This window comes from Typopeltis vanoorti, chromosome 11 (genome assembly GCF_054136105.1).
Source record: "Typopeltis vanoorti isolate ZY-2024b chromosome 11, IOZ_Tvanoo_1.0, whole genome shotgun sequence".
NCBI classification, from domain to species: domain Eukaryota; kingdom Metazoa; phylum Arthropoda; class Arachnida; order Uropygi; family Thelyphonidae; genus Typopeltis; species Typopeltis vanoorti.
This window is the reverse complement of record NC_143559.1, coordinates 12,121,648-12,135,351: the sequence shown is the minus strand read 5'-3', so window position 1 is coordinate 12,135,351 and position 13,704 is coordinate 12,121,648. Positions and strand designations below refer to the sequence as shown.

Sequence of the window (13,704 nt, the reverse complement as noted above, 5' to 3'; positions counted from 1 at the left end):
TTATTACAAGAAATTCAAACTTTTCATCCCATAAACTGAAAAAAATCAGCCATAGAACTAACACCATTTGAGACAATAACATACTATGTTATTGTCTCAAATGGTGTTAGTTCTCAAGTGGCTAAAGGACCACGAGATGGCTGTAAATTTAAATGGATACCGCTTTAAATTAACGATAGTCTTTGCCCAGCTCTTCTGATTGGCTATTGGTAGAGAGTGAACTGCCTATTCAGTCTCCAAAACTTGGACAGGGCTTAACCTTCCCCATCAACTCCTTATAAGTAAATAAAAGGCATTCCTGGTTTATTATTATTATTATTGCTTGCGCCACCTAAGAAAGTAGCTTTGGTGATATAATTCCAAACACCACCAAAATCTAGCAAATATAAGAAATCAGTTGTTTTATCTATTTTCTTCCTTATCTGGTTCTCCTCTTCTTCCCTTGTGATTGTAAACATTAACTTTTTCTGGCTATCTAGTGATCTGTATTCTATGATCCGTTTATTGAGTAACTTTAATAGTAAATAGTTCTCTCTTTAGTCGTCAGAATAATTTCAATTTTTTTAGGAATGTTCCACGAGGCGCAAAAAGCGTTTCACAGAAATGCTGACAAATGCAGACTCTCATTCTGTAGTTTTCGCTCTGAAGATGCTCAACAGTTGTGTTGAGATCTGGTAATTGAGGAGGCCAATGGACTATAGTAGAATCACTCTCATGATCGTCAAACTATTTACAAATAACCATTGCTTTAGAAACGACACATTATCCTGTTAGAACTATTGTTAAACAGATAAACTATGACCATGAAGGGATGTACATGGTTTGAAACACTGACTCTAGACGCTGCTTCAACGGCATCACGGAACGAATTTGCTGAGAAATTGATATCCTACTTCTACACCAGCAGTCTGCAAGGTTCCAAATGGCAGAAATCGATCCACTGAATCATGCTGCTTCTATCAAATGCTGTGTGCAACAAACTAAATTGGGATTCGACGAACCTGACAATCTTTTTGCTCCCAGTATCTGCGTTTCTATGTCCTCTTCACTTTTGTCAGTGCAAAACAAGAATCCGCATAGGACTCTTGTTTTGCACTTACAAAAGTGAAACAGAGTTTGCCTATAGCAATATATTTCCCCACCTGTAACAGAATTTGAAATATTATGTTCGGACATGTCGTATTGTGATTCACTAGAAAGAGACCTATTTCCCTCTGTAAATTACAGGAAACTTATAACCTGCAATCAGCTTAACACTTCAATTAGCTATTATTGGCTAGATGTTCTCCAGTGGATGGACCACAAAAACACTCTAGACACTTCATCCTAGCCAACCCAGTAGAGCTGCAGTTTCTGCTATACTCGCTAGCTTGCTTACCATAAACTATGCTACTACCTGGCTCCAGGTTGTAGCATAGTTTATCGAAAACACTGGTACCGACGCAGTGTAGCCCTGTGGAAATGACATTTGCCAGTAGAGTGGTACCTCCATAAAACCCCACCTCCCTGTTTATTGGAGCTGTAAATCAACATGGACATAATTCGATAACAGCATTTATTCCCCAGATAAAACAAGCAACGCCGTTTTAGCCCTAGCGTTTGGAGACTAAGGGAACAGTTTAATCTCCAGTATTAGCCGATGAGAGATAGCTAGTCCAAGATTAGCACTAATTTAAATTGTATCCACTGAAGAAAGGCAGACAGGTGCCGCCAACTTATGGTCCATAACAATAACGTAATATACACTGCTTGAAAAGAAGTCAATGGCCATCCCCATGGGCAAGGTGCATCGCGCCATGTAATGTGTTACATGTTTGTAGCCATTATAAATTGGAGAAGTATTATTTTCCCAAGTTAGAACAATGTTGCTGGGTGACATCTCTGCGAGAAAGGAACTCACAAGGTTTCAAAGAGGCGTTGTGATAGGATGCCATGTTGCAGTCCTATTCGTTCGGCAAACTGTTGAGAAATAGGGCCATCTCATCTCCCTGCGCTTCCATACTGAGATGGAAGTGCAGATAACAATGGCAATGTTACCTGCAGTGGACAACCCACTGCACGTGACTGTACTGTGCTGCGAAGGATATTGACACACGTTTAATGCGGAGTTCTGGACAACGACTGGAGCACCAATCTGCACAAAAACATTCAGAACCAAGCAGTAGCGCACTGAGGATTTAATCCGGGAGGGGGGGGGGTTTCGAGTTGAGTAGACGATTTGAGAATACAAACTACGCATCGCATACGCCCTACGACTGAGCATCTGCAATGATCGCTAATTCATAAGTAATATAGAAATAGAAGACACGACACAACATAAATTAAAAAAAAAAGAATTTTAATTAGGAAAAGATTTTTGAAAAATTTTCTAGTGTTTTTTCTTTTCCTTTGGGGGGGGGGGAAGGGCCCCTTCTCCCCCACCTCTGGGTGCACTACTGGAACCAAGGCTCACAACTCTCCATGGTAAGAGCACAATATGCAAGCTTTACATTAGCTGAACCAACAACACTGATGCAAAGGCGTTTACAGTGGGACGTGGAAGCTTGGAAAGTTGTGTTATGGAGCGACGAATCACGCTACAGCTTCTACCAAGCAGATGGACGGGTGTGGTGGATGTCTTCTGAACATCTCTTAGCAGAATGAGTAACTTCAACTATGAAATTCGGAGGAGGTGATGTGATAGTATGGTCCTGTTTTTCTTGGTTTTGACCTCGAACCTCTGTTTGTGTGCTACTAATATTGAATTCCGAGAAGGATCTAAACATTCTGGACAATGCAATGCTTCCTACTTTGTTTTTTTTCTACAAAACTGACAACAGTCTCTTTCAGCGAGGCTCTATCATAAGGCTGCAGCTGCTGTAATGAACGCTACCATATTTGATTGGCCTCCACAGAACCCGGATCTGAATCCTACTGAACATCTGTGTGATGAAGTGAAGCATTGGGTGAGCTCAAGGGACGTCCACCCCACAACATTCCGTGACCTAATTACATGCCTACAGGAAGAATGGTCGAAAATTCGCATTGATCGCTATCGTACAATTGTGGAAGGAATGCCCCGTAGGATTTTTGAAGTCATCGCATCAAAACTTTGGAATCTCACATAACTGAATCCAGACTCTGGATAGCGTTTCAAAACCATGTACCGACGTTTGCTAAGAGGTTAGTCGACAAACTGTGGCACCATGTGGCACTTTATCCACAGCTCACCATAGAGCACGTTTTTAGTGGCGGTATATCCTTAAAAATGGACAAGACACCAATGGGATAATGTACTCCTTCCAGAAGAGAGTCATTTTAGTCTTTCCACTGATTCTACACGACACTTGATCTGGTGTGAAAGTGGTACTGCTTGTCATCGCGAGAATGTTCTTGAAAAGGATAAATTACGGCAGTGCTCTGGCCATGATGTGAGAAGGCATTGTGCTCAATGGACGCAACGAGTTAGAACTGCTAGAAAAGGAACTCAGACTGGTGAACGATATTGCAACGAAATTCCTCAACGTCACGTTCGATTGTTACATCGTACTGTAGCCAAAGAATTCATTTTCATGAATGAAAATGCCACATCCCATCATACACGAGCAGTGGAAATACTTTCTGGAGACCTAGGACATTACTCGAATCCAGTGTCTAGCACACTCGCAAGATCTCAACTCCATAGAACATGTTCGTGACGCAATAGGGAGACGCATTACTGCTCGAAATTCCCATTAAGGAAACAAACAGGACATGTCCTTGCTCACAACTAGGAATGGGCAGTTTGCCTCAAGAACTCCTGAATTATTTGGTGCTAAGCATGGTAGGAAACGCATCGCAGTTCGGGGGTGAATATATTTCATACTGAATCTCTCTGCATAATTTTCTGTAAGCACTGTACATTCCTTAAGAAATACTTAGGAAATTTATAACTTTTGACAAAAACGTATTGCAATTTAACCCGTGTAGGGCTTTGGCAAGGGTTGTCGTGACTCTGCATTCCATCTGGAGACGTGAGAGTATTTTATCTATTTTTGAAGAACTGTGGCCATTGGCTGCAAATGTGTGGTATAAATAATCGAATTCAGGGTAAAAGTTCTTTCATGTTAACAAATACATATGCTTTTATGTCATATTGTAATTGTATGGTTGTGATTGTTTATGTCAGACTTACTGTAGTGGCTTTGAATACGCGAAGAATGAAAATGTGTAGTGTAGGTAACCGAGTTCATGATAAGCGCTTTCTCTCATTTAAAGCTATACATCTGTTGTTATGCATCAATGTTTTAAGAATATCATATTGTAGTTGGGTGACTGAGAGGTTATTTTTCAGGTTTACTCTGTGATGGCCTTCTATATGCAAAGAGTGATATTGAAGTACAGTATCTGAAATGAGTGATGCGCTCAGGAAAAGATAGGAATTATTTTATTACAGTGAAGTGTATTCTTGAATGCGGTCTGTTTAAACGCACTAAAATAGGATCAATATGATATTTTTAAAACATTGATGCATAACAAAGGAGAGAAGGCAGAGAGATGCATATTGGGTGCCACCTTAATTCAAATTATGTAAAGTTCGCAGAACCACGTTCTACGAAGTTTACGTAAGTCGGATTTAACCCATTCCTGTTAATTACTATATTACTTACTACTTTACAGTATGTGCTTAAGATAGTGCGTTAACCTGAACCTTTTAAACGTATTTCTGTTAGTTTCATTCACACGATGCACATCCACAAAGTAGATTTTAGTATTACTAATCAATACAAAGTAATAGCATAATATGAAAAAGTTTAATTTGGACATTCTACTTTCTGTATGAAATTATCAAGACATGACTTAACAGATACTTCTTTCTTCTCTCCATCAATCGCTCGATGAGAGGCTAAAGGCGCCATCTATTTTGCTTTCCTCCAGTGGCGGTTCGTGGCTTGAAATCGTGGGAGCGCTGCAACTTTCGAAATATACATACACACTGTAAGTACAGTGTATACGTGTTTGGATAAAATATCAAAATTATGGTAAAAATTTTAAAAAAATTAAACATGAAAGAATATTGTTTATTATCGATAAAATTATACAGTTTGGTATAATTCAAAATTACTTAAAAATAAAATATATCCTTCTTGTTTTGTTTCGAGCGAAAAGGTCAATAACTTTTTCCTTGATGTTTGTTTGACTGTTGAAGAATTTTTTCTCCATTGAAATCATCACAAGTGCATTTAACCTATTCTGATTCATACTGCTCCTCGGAAATGTTTTTGTTCTCTTTAATGTTGAAAAACAGCGTTCAGGCTCTGATGAAGTCATAGGAATTGTCAAAGGAATTTTTTTTTAATACGAAAAAAAAAAAAATCAGCTAACGCCTTTTTATTCCCCGTATACGGGGAGTAGGCGAAGCCATTTAGCCCTATCTAACTTTTGGAGACTGAGTGGGCAGTTCAATCTCCACTGGTACCAATCAGAGATAGATGGCCCAAGGCTATCACTAATTAAGCGGTACTCAGTGAAGAGAGACGGCTCAAATGTGCCGCCATCTCGTGGTCCTTAACTCTAACACAATATATTTAATGTCTGAAATAATGTGGGTTCTACGGTCGATTTTCTTGAGTTTACAGGACGAAAAACCCGAGTTTCCGGGAGGAAAAACCTGCTTGCCCGTGCCAGAGATCGACTAACTCGGGAACCGGTCGAAAAAAGGCTTAGAAAAATTTCCTCTAGTCGCCGACTAGACTTGAAACCAAGTCTTCCTTCGTGCGGCCAAGCGCGGTGGTTGGCAAACGCCACATCCACTGAGCTACACAGGCTATTTTTTAATACGAACACAATCTAAATAATTTTCTGTTATAAATTTGAACAATTCATTTAATTTACAATAATCATGCATGTCTGGTCTGCTGTAGAATAATACTCGAAGTTCAGTTTCAAGTTTTTCTTTGTTGATCATAGGATATGCTTCAGTGATCAATTTTATTTCTTCTGTAGGCTATCTATTCTTAAAAGTAGCTAATTTATCCTTGTTAAATAATTTAGCAGCTACGAACACTCTACTACTGGCGCAAACTGCATATAAACAACAATAGAGCTGCGCGACGGACAGTGCCGCATTACGCTAATAGCTCGCGTCTCACTATGACGTGTATATGCTTGCGCTCGTAACAATATGACACTGTGGTAAAAACAGTGCTGCTAGCGTCCTTTTCCCTCATAAGTGCTACAAGATGGAATTTTATTATTTTTATACAAAATAAGAGACTTGTCTAGGATTGTTGATGATAAAATTAAATATTACAAGCAAATATAAATAGATGAATAAATATATTTATATATCGAGAAAAATTGGGGGTTCTGCAGTTCCGTAGTGTCTATGCACGAGCTTCCTCTGCTTTCCTCCAATTTTTTCCTTCACTTCTGACGTTAAAAACGTCTTTACCAGCGTCCACCATACATTTTCGTAATGAGAACCGTTGCCTCACAGAAGCAAATAGCAAGGGGAAAGTTTTGATGAAGGCATTTTTAATGCTTGCTGTGATAAAAACTCGACTTCGATACAAAATTTTTTCATCATCATCATCATCAAATTCCTGACAGGTACCCTCAAGGGATGTACAGGATATAATAGTACTACATGAAAAATTTACATCATTACTAACTTCCTATCCAATTTTCCTCCAAATCAATCTGTTACCTGTCAAAGCTTCAACATTGTCAGATCTCATATTTCAATCTTCTAAGGCACTTTTTACCATATCAATCCACCTATATCTTCCTCTGGGTCGTTTTCCTGCCAACCTGGCAGAGAAAACTTGTTTTGCTAATCTTTTCTAGCCCATTCTGTTTAAGTGACCATACCACCTGAGATTAGCTCTGCTAACACATTCCTGGATGCTGACAATGTCAAGTTCTTTCCTAATATCCTCGTTTATAATATGATATTGCCATTGATGCCATCTATTCATGCCTCTAATCTTTCTCAGGATTCTCATATCTGCGGTCTCTAGTCTTTGGTCAAGTGTTTTACTTCTCACCCAGCTCTCAGATCCATAAGTTAAAACAGGTTTGAACACTGTCTTGTATACAGTTAATTTAGTGTTCCTACTAATTTCTCTTATTCCATATGAATTTATTCAATTGGCTTCCTACAATACCAACTTTTTTGATTCCGTTGTCTATTTCCATATTTAATATACCATCCTCAGTAAAAATCGTTCCTCAGTAGCCGAAATGTTTTACTTGTTCCACAGGTTCCCTATTCAAAACACAGTTGACATTTTTAACGATTCTACCTATTTTCATTGTCTTTGTCTTTTTATTGCTGACCTTGATATTTTTATTGCTGATATATTACAAGAGTTATTCAATTTAGTTAGGGAATCTTGCAAACTTGTAGCGGATTTATTTAGAAGTATAACATCGTCCGCATGAAGCAAAGAGCTGACATTAACATCTCCAATTTTGATATCAGGTTTAATACCACTTTCCTTCATAATGTGATCCATATAGATAATGAATAACAGAGGAGATAATGTACATCCTTGTCTCACACCAGATTTAACATTAAACCACCTTCCTGTACTTCCTTCAGTTCTAACTGCTGACTTACAACTCAAATAAAGACTAAGTATTGCTTGATATAATGCCCCATTGACACCATATAACTGTAGCGTATTGAATAGCTTCTCTCTTGGCACCTTTTCATACGCCTTCTCCAGATCAGCAAAACTTAAATACAGATCTTTATTATATTCCCATGCTTTCTCAACTATTTGTCGTAAAGTGATGATCTGATCCTGACAGTCTCTATTTGGCCTGAGTCCAGCTTGTTCTTCACCAAGGTTTTCTTCCACAATTCTTCTCAACCGTTTCTCAAGTATACTTGCATAGATCTTGCCAGGAACACTCAGTAGGGAAATACCTCGAATATCATCTACTCCTGCTGCCTTTCCACATTTCAAGCCTTTGATGGCTTTTTCTACTTCAAGTTTGGATATGTATTTCAAGTAATTACTCCATACTTCAAGGATATCTTTTTCTCCCGTTTATATATCACCTTTATCATTTCTAACTTCTTTTACAGCACTCTTTCCTTCATTTCTTCAACAAACTCCAGAATATCTTACCACCTTCTTGATATTTATTTTCTATTATCTTGCCAAAGTCCTCCCAGTGACTTTTGTTTAGCTAGTTTTACACAGTGTTTCGTTTTCTTACATTTGTCTTTGTATTCTCTAAGAACAAAATTTGACTTATTTGCCAGGAACTTGTGATATGCTTTGTTCTTTTCCTTCACTGCCTGTTTAATTTTCAGGTCCACCATGGAGTTGTGATTTTTCTATCCTTGCAGACAATCTCACCACATGCCTCTCTGGCTGAATCAATCAGGGTTTTCTTCCGAGTTTGCCACTGAATCTCCAAGGTTTGGTCCCTGTTCTCAAACTCTTTCATTTTTTCTTCAATAATCTTTGTGTATTATAGTCTACAGTTCACATCTGAGAGCTGCTCAGCTTTTATTCGCCTTTTTTTCATATTCTATTCAATATGAAATTCAATTTTATCCTAGTGAAGACTAAATGGTCATTACTTCCAATTTCAAATACTCTGTACAATCTGGTATCCTGTACCAGGGAGAAAACATCACTATCAACAATAACATAGTCAATGAAACTTTTCCTATTCCTTGCCTCTTGTCTCCATGTGAATTTGTGCAAATTTTTATGTTGGAACATGGTGTTAGTAAAACCAGTCCATGTCCTAAGCAGAAATCCAACCAATATACAAAATGATGGAAACATGACAAAAATATTTTTAAAACGACAATTTTCATTTTTATAATTTTTATTTTCATCTCTCGATTGATTTTGGTGCGTTTACGCATGGGTCCACTTTGCCACTTCTTTCTTTTTCCAGTAATGATCGTACTCGACTGTAGCGCACACAAACTCCAAAAATTCTGAAAGTGTACAAATGTAAATACACAGCACATGCTTACGTAATCAAATTTAAGGAAGGCACATGCATCTCACAAGCTGTGTGATTTGCGGACGACCTCTGTTAAGTGGCGAGCGAGTAACGTATGCGCCGGAAGTAAAATTTTTATAATTCGATTTATTTATTTATTTTTCATAGGCCTTCAAGATAATATGAGTAAGTCCGAATTTACTAGATTGGGGACTGTTTGTAATTTTAAAAGTTCGAGGAAGGGGATGGGACTTAATAAATGATGTTGCTTTTTTTGATGAAACTTCTAAACAGAGACCTGATATTAAAACTGATTACGAAGTATGAATTTATAAGTTTTATAAACTATTTTGAAATCGATTTAATTTTATTTTTTGTTGTAAATGAGTAGAAAAGGAAATGATTTTGCTGTTTGATAAGTTTTTCACATAGCACTATCAACTACTGAAATGGGATATTAATGAATTCTTGGAGTCCCATATATCTGAAGCGAGTTAACAACTGATAACTGATGTGGCTTGATGGATATCAATCCCATGGATTCCGATCCCTTCATCCCTATGAATAGACTTATAGTAAAGGTTAGCGAGCACCTGGCTCACCCTATTTAGGGCTGTACGGAGGCACCTACCGATAAACAGAGCTGCTTTCGGGCGCTTATATTTCCACCTATCGTGTTCGTCATAGTTAGATGACTCTTGAATGAGTTGATTGGAATGAACAGCTGTTTTGGCAAAATAAGCAGCAGCACTGTTATGGAGGAAAGTGGGAATATCTGGAATATCGACATCGCGATGTAAGAGAGCATTTCTGACAAACCACGGAGCGTTGAAAATCATACGGAGGCACTTGTTTCGAATAACTTGTAGTTTTTTGATGTTGGTGGGGGGGGGGGGAAGTGTGACCCCAGACCGGTGATCAGTAAGTTAACGATGGTCTGATGATTGAGGAGAGAATAGAGTTGCGCAATTGCAGAGTTTGCTTTTTTGCATGCATAAACTATGTGGGAGTTAAAATTTAAATGGTTATCAAGTTGAATGCCTAGATATTTGGTGCTAGATCTCCATGGGATGGCTGTGTTAAAAAGTTTAACTTCTCCAAAGTGAGATGCTTGTCTTCTTGTGAAGAGAATGCAGTGCTTTTATCGGCATTTACAGATATTCTCCATTTCCTGAACCAGTTTTCTAAATTTGTTGCTGCGGTTTGTAAGCGCTGCATAGCTATATTCGGCCTGAGAAATCTGCTAAGAATTGCCATATCATCCGCATAACTAGCTATAGTGGTTAGTGATGTGCTAGGAACATCAGAAACAAAGATGTTAAAAAGCAGCGGTGAGAGCAGCGAGCCTTGAGGGACACCGGCAGTGATTTGTTTCAGTGAGGATCTAATTCCGCGCATCTTGACCTGGATTTTACAGTCCTTTAGAAAGGAGTCAATAATTTTAGTAAGGTGAAGAGGGATGTTGGCTGAAATTAATTTATAGATGAGACCTTTGTGCCACACCTTATCGAAAGCTTTTGCAACATCTAAAAAGATAGCTCCTGTGTGTTGTTTCCAGTTATAGCCTATAGTGATGTATTCTGTCAGTCTGTGTATTTGCTGTGTAGTGCTATGTCCGGTACGGAAACCAAATTGTTCTTTCAGAATTATGTTGTTTTTATTCACCTCCTCATTAAGTCGGTTGAGAATGACTCTTTCTGCGATTTTTTTCAGGCATGATAAAAGACTGATAGGTATATAGCTCTGTGGCATTTGAGGTGCCTTACCATGCTTGGGAATAAGGAATATATCAGCTTGTTTCCATCGTGAGGGGAAATAATTTAATCTCAGCATTGCATTAATAATGGCTACTAAAGGCATGACAGCTTTGTGTGGGAGGGCTTTAATTGTTTTGTTGGTAATTTCATCTCGACCAGGGGCTTTTTTGTTGTTAAGCTTCCTAATGATTGAATAGACCTCTTTAGGCGAGATGGGACAGATATTTTCACGGCTACAAGTTTGCCGAAGCGCGGTACGTACTCGACGGTGTATTTTCTCTATGAAGACCAAATCCACATGCACATAATTAGGACGGCACTGAAGTTGAAGAGCGCCAGCGAGAGCTTCTGCTTTTTCATCATCTCTGTAAACAAGGCCTCTTTCTCCTTGAATTGGCTGAATGTTAGAGCGATCTGTACAGAGAGCTTTGGTCAATTTCCACAGAGAATTATCTTCAGTTTTGAGAGAACAGAGTTTTCTTTCCCATTGCTGGTTCCTGTGATCTTTTAATGCATAACGGACTAGTTGGACGGTCTTGCAGAGATAGCGTGTTGTGATAGCGGCATGTGAGTCTATTTTTGTTTCTGATTAGAGCAAGGATTTCTTCAGGAAGTAAGTTTATTTGAGCTGGGGTGGAAATAGAACAAGCTGAGGATAAGCCAGAATGGATTTTACATTCAAGATTGCTGATTGCAGCGTCAATTTCTTCACGGGAGGAGATAGTAGGTACTGAGTCTATGATAGTGTTCATTTTAGCCTTGAATTTTGCAAAGTTAGATTATGGGATTAGCTGGGAATGGGCTCAGGATCCCCTCCTAAACTTAAAAGAACTGGATTGTGACCTGAGCTGAGCTCGTCAACCACTTGAAGTTGGAATTGATGAGAAATGTTGTTAGATATAGCAATATCCAAAACATCAGGTCTGCCGGTCACTCCATAATGTGTTGGCTCGATCGGGCCTGCAATAACAATGTTTATTTTCAAGGCAAAATTGTAGAGGATCATTCCGTTGTTGTTAAAACTCTTGCTGTTCCATAAAGGATGCTTGGAATTGAGATCTCCTGCCATAATTATTGCTTCATTTGTATCTAGTAGCTGAGAGAGATCAGAGGGTAGGAGAGGTTTGCCAGGGGGGTTGTATACAGAATAAATCTTTAAGCTGCTTGCATTGTTGGTATGTATTTCTATGCCTGTCTCCTCGAGGTTAGATGTATTAGTCTTCTTAATCTCATTATAGCGAATGTTTCTTCTGACAAAGATGGCAGTGCCTCCACCTCTGGCATTGAGTCTGTCAATTCTAAGTAACGAGTAGTTTCTGAGTTTGGGATTATCGCAGGGACGTAGGTGAGTCTCGTTAATGAGGAGAATATCAATTTGTAAATGATTTGCATGTTCCTATAATTCCAAAATTTTGTTGTTGAGACCATTTGCATTCCAGAATACTATCTGTATAGAATTTGATGTTGAAGCAGGATTAGTCATTAATCATGGAGAAGATGACTTGAGTATTCCCAAGGAATTTGTTGGTGTTGGCCTGGCTTGGATTGTTTTGCTAAAGGCCGTTAGCATCTCCCCTAGTGAGGCAGCGAGAATTGCTGAGGAGTTTTGACTACTAGTTGCAGGGAGTACCTCGGTGTTACACGAGGAAACCACAGAAGCATAAGATTTATCTGGTGTAACTAGCCGTGCTTTGATTTCAGGCACAGATCTCATGATATTGTTCTGAATGGGCGGGACTAACTCCTGTCTAGACTTTCGAAGGTTGGATGGGTGGAGAGAACAACCCTTGTAATTGGCAGGATGCAGGCCGCTGCAGTTGCCACATTTAGCAGGTGTGGTCTTTGGCTTGACGCAAGTGTGCGAGGGATGGTTGCCACCGCACTTTACACATTTGTAATCTGCTCTGCATAACATTTGCGCATGCCCATATTTTTGGCAGCGATGACATTGACCAGCCGATGCCTTTCTTCTGAGTGGTTCGGTCTTGATGACCAAGTTGCAGACTATTTTAAGATCATAAATTTCTCTCTGATCTTTACTGATCTCCACTAAGATCAGAGGCATGGGACGCTTGTCTGCTCGATACATGCGAGAAATCTTGATCGGCTCCAAGCTTTGTGATCTGAGGTCAGTAGCTATCTCTTCTGATGTTATGTTTTCTACCAAACCTCTGATGACTACCTTAAAGTTTTTTTCACTTTTCAGTTGGTATGTGTGATATGGGAATTTCTGTTCATCCATAAGTCTGGTGAGCTGGCGGTAGTCCGTTGCTCCTTCGGGCTGTATGCGGACTCCATCATCTGTGTTTTTGGCTGATGAGAACTTGATGTTATTGTTTTTCATCATCTCTGCATGTGACGACCATTTTTCCTTAGATCTCACGATTACTGGTGGAATCCTCTCTTTGGGCTGTCAATATATCTGTCTCTGTTCTTGCACCAGATAGTGCTGATGTGTCCATTTGAGGTGCAATTTCAGGTTCTGCAGCAAGAGACACTTTCTTTCTCTTCTTACTGCTAACCTCCTGGTAATCATTAGAATCTACGTCGGTTGTTGTAGCGGGGGAAATGACACTGTCATGTGTAAGGTTAGGAGAAAGTTCGGAGGTTTGAGGGTCTTCTGTCTCGACCTCCATAATCTGATGGACTTCAACCTTTCCTAGCTATTTCGTGTGTAAAAATGTTACCGATGTGCCGAAAAATAGCTACAAGTTCCTTGAAAGGAAGATCCTCATATGGTGAATCCATAATTAAATCTAGACTTGAAGTGGGGGCAGAACCTGCCTTGTCCCTTCAACCACCAAGTGCTGCACAGGGCGGGGAACAGGAGAGGACCTGAAATTTTTTTTTTTTGGAGATGAAAATAAAAGTCTTACCTGCTCTGCTGATCGAGCACGCTGTTGACGCTACAGGAGAAACATCAAACAATCACTATTTTAATGTAGAAAGGAACTGTGAACTAATCATCAGTATTATATCTCAAAAGCTTTTATCACTGCTGTATTAACTA

The 13,704-nt window shown here is 39.1% G+C and overlaps 1 protein-coding gene across 2 annotated transcripts in view; it reads left to right on the top strand.

The window, feature by feature from the left end:
- The window catches only part of LOC150101304 (putative ammonium transporter 3), a 42,395-nt gene that overhangs the window by 9,912 nt on the left and 18,779 nt on the right, over positions 1-13,704 (top strand). The window contains exon 1 of one of the 2 annotated variants that reach the window (XM_090400116.1): positions 4,878-4,956. The exons of the other annotated variant lie outside the window; for it this stretch is intronic. The gene's annotated coding sequence lies outside the window, so the exon portion shown is untranslated. Of the gene's footprint in view, positions 1-4,877; positions 4,957-13,704 lie in introns of those variants that run through there. 2 annotated transcript variants of the gene reach the window in all.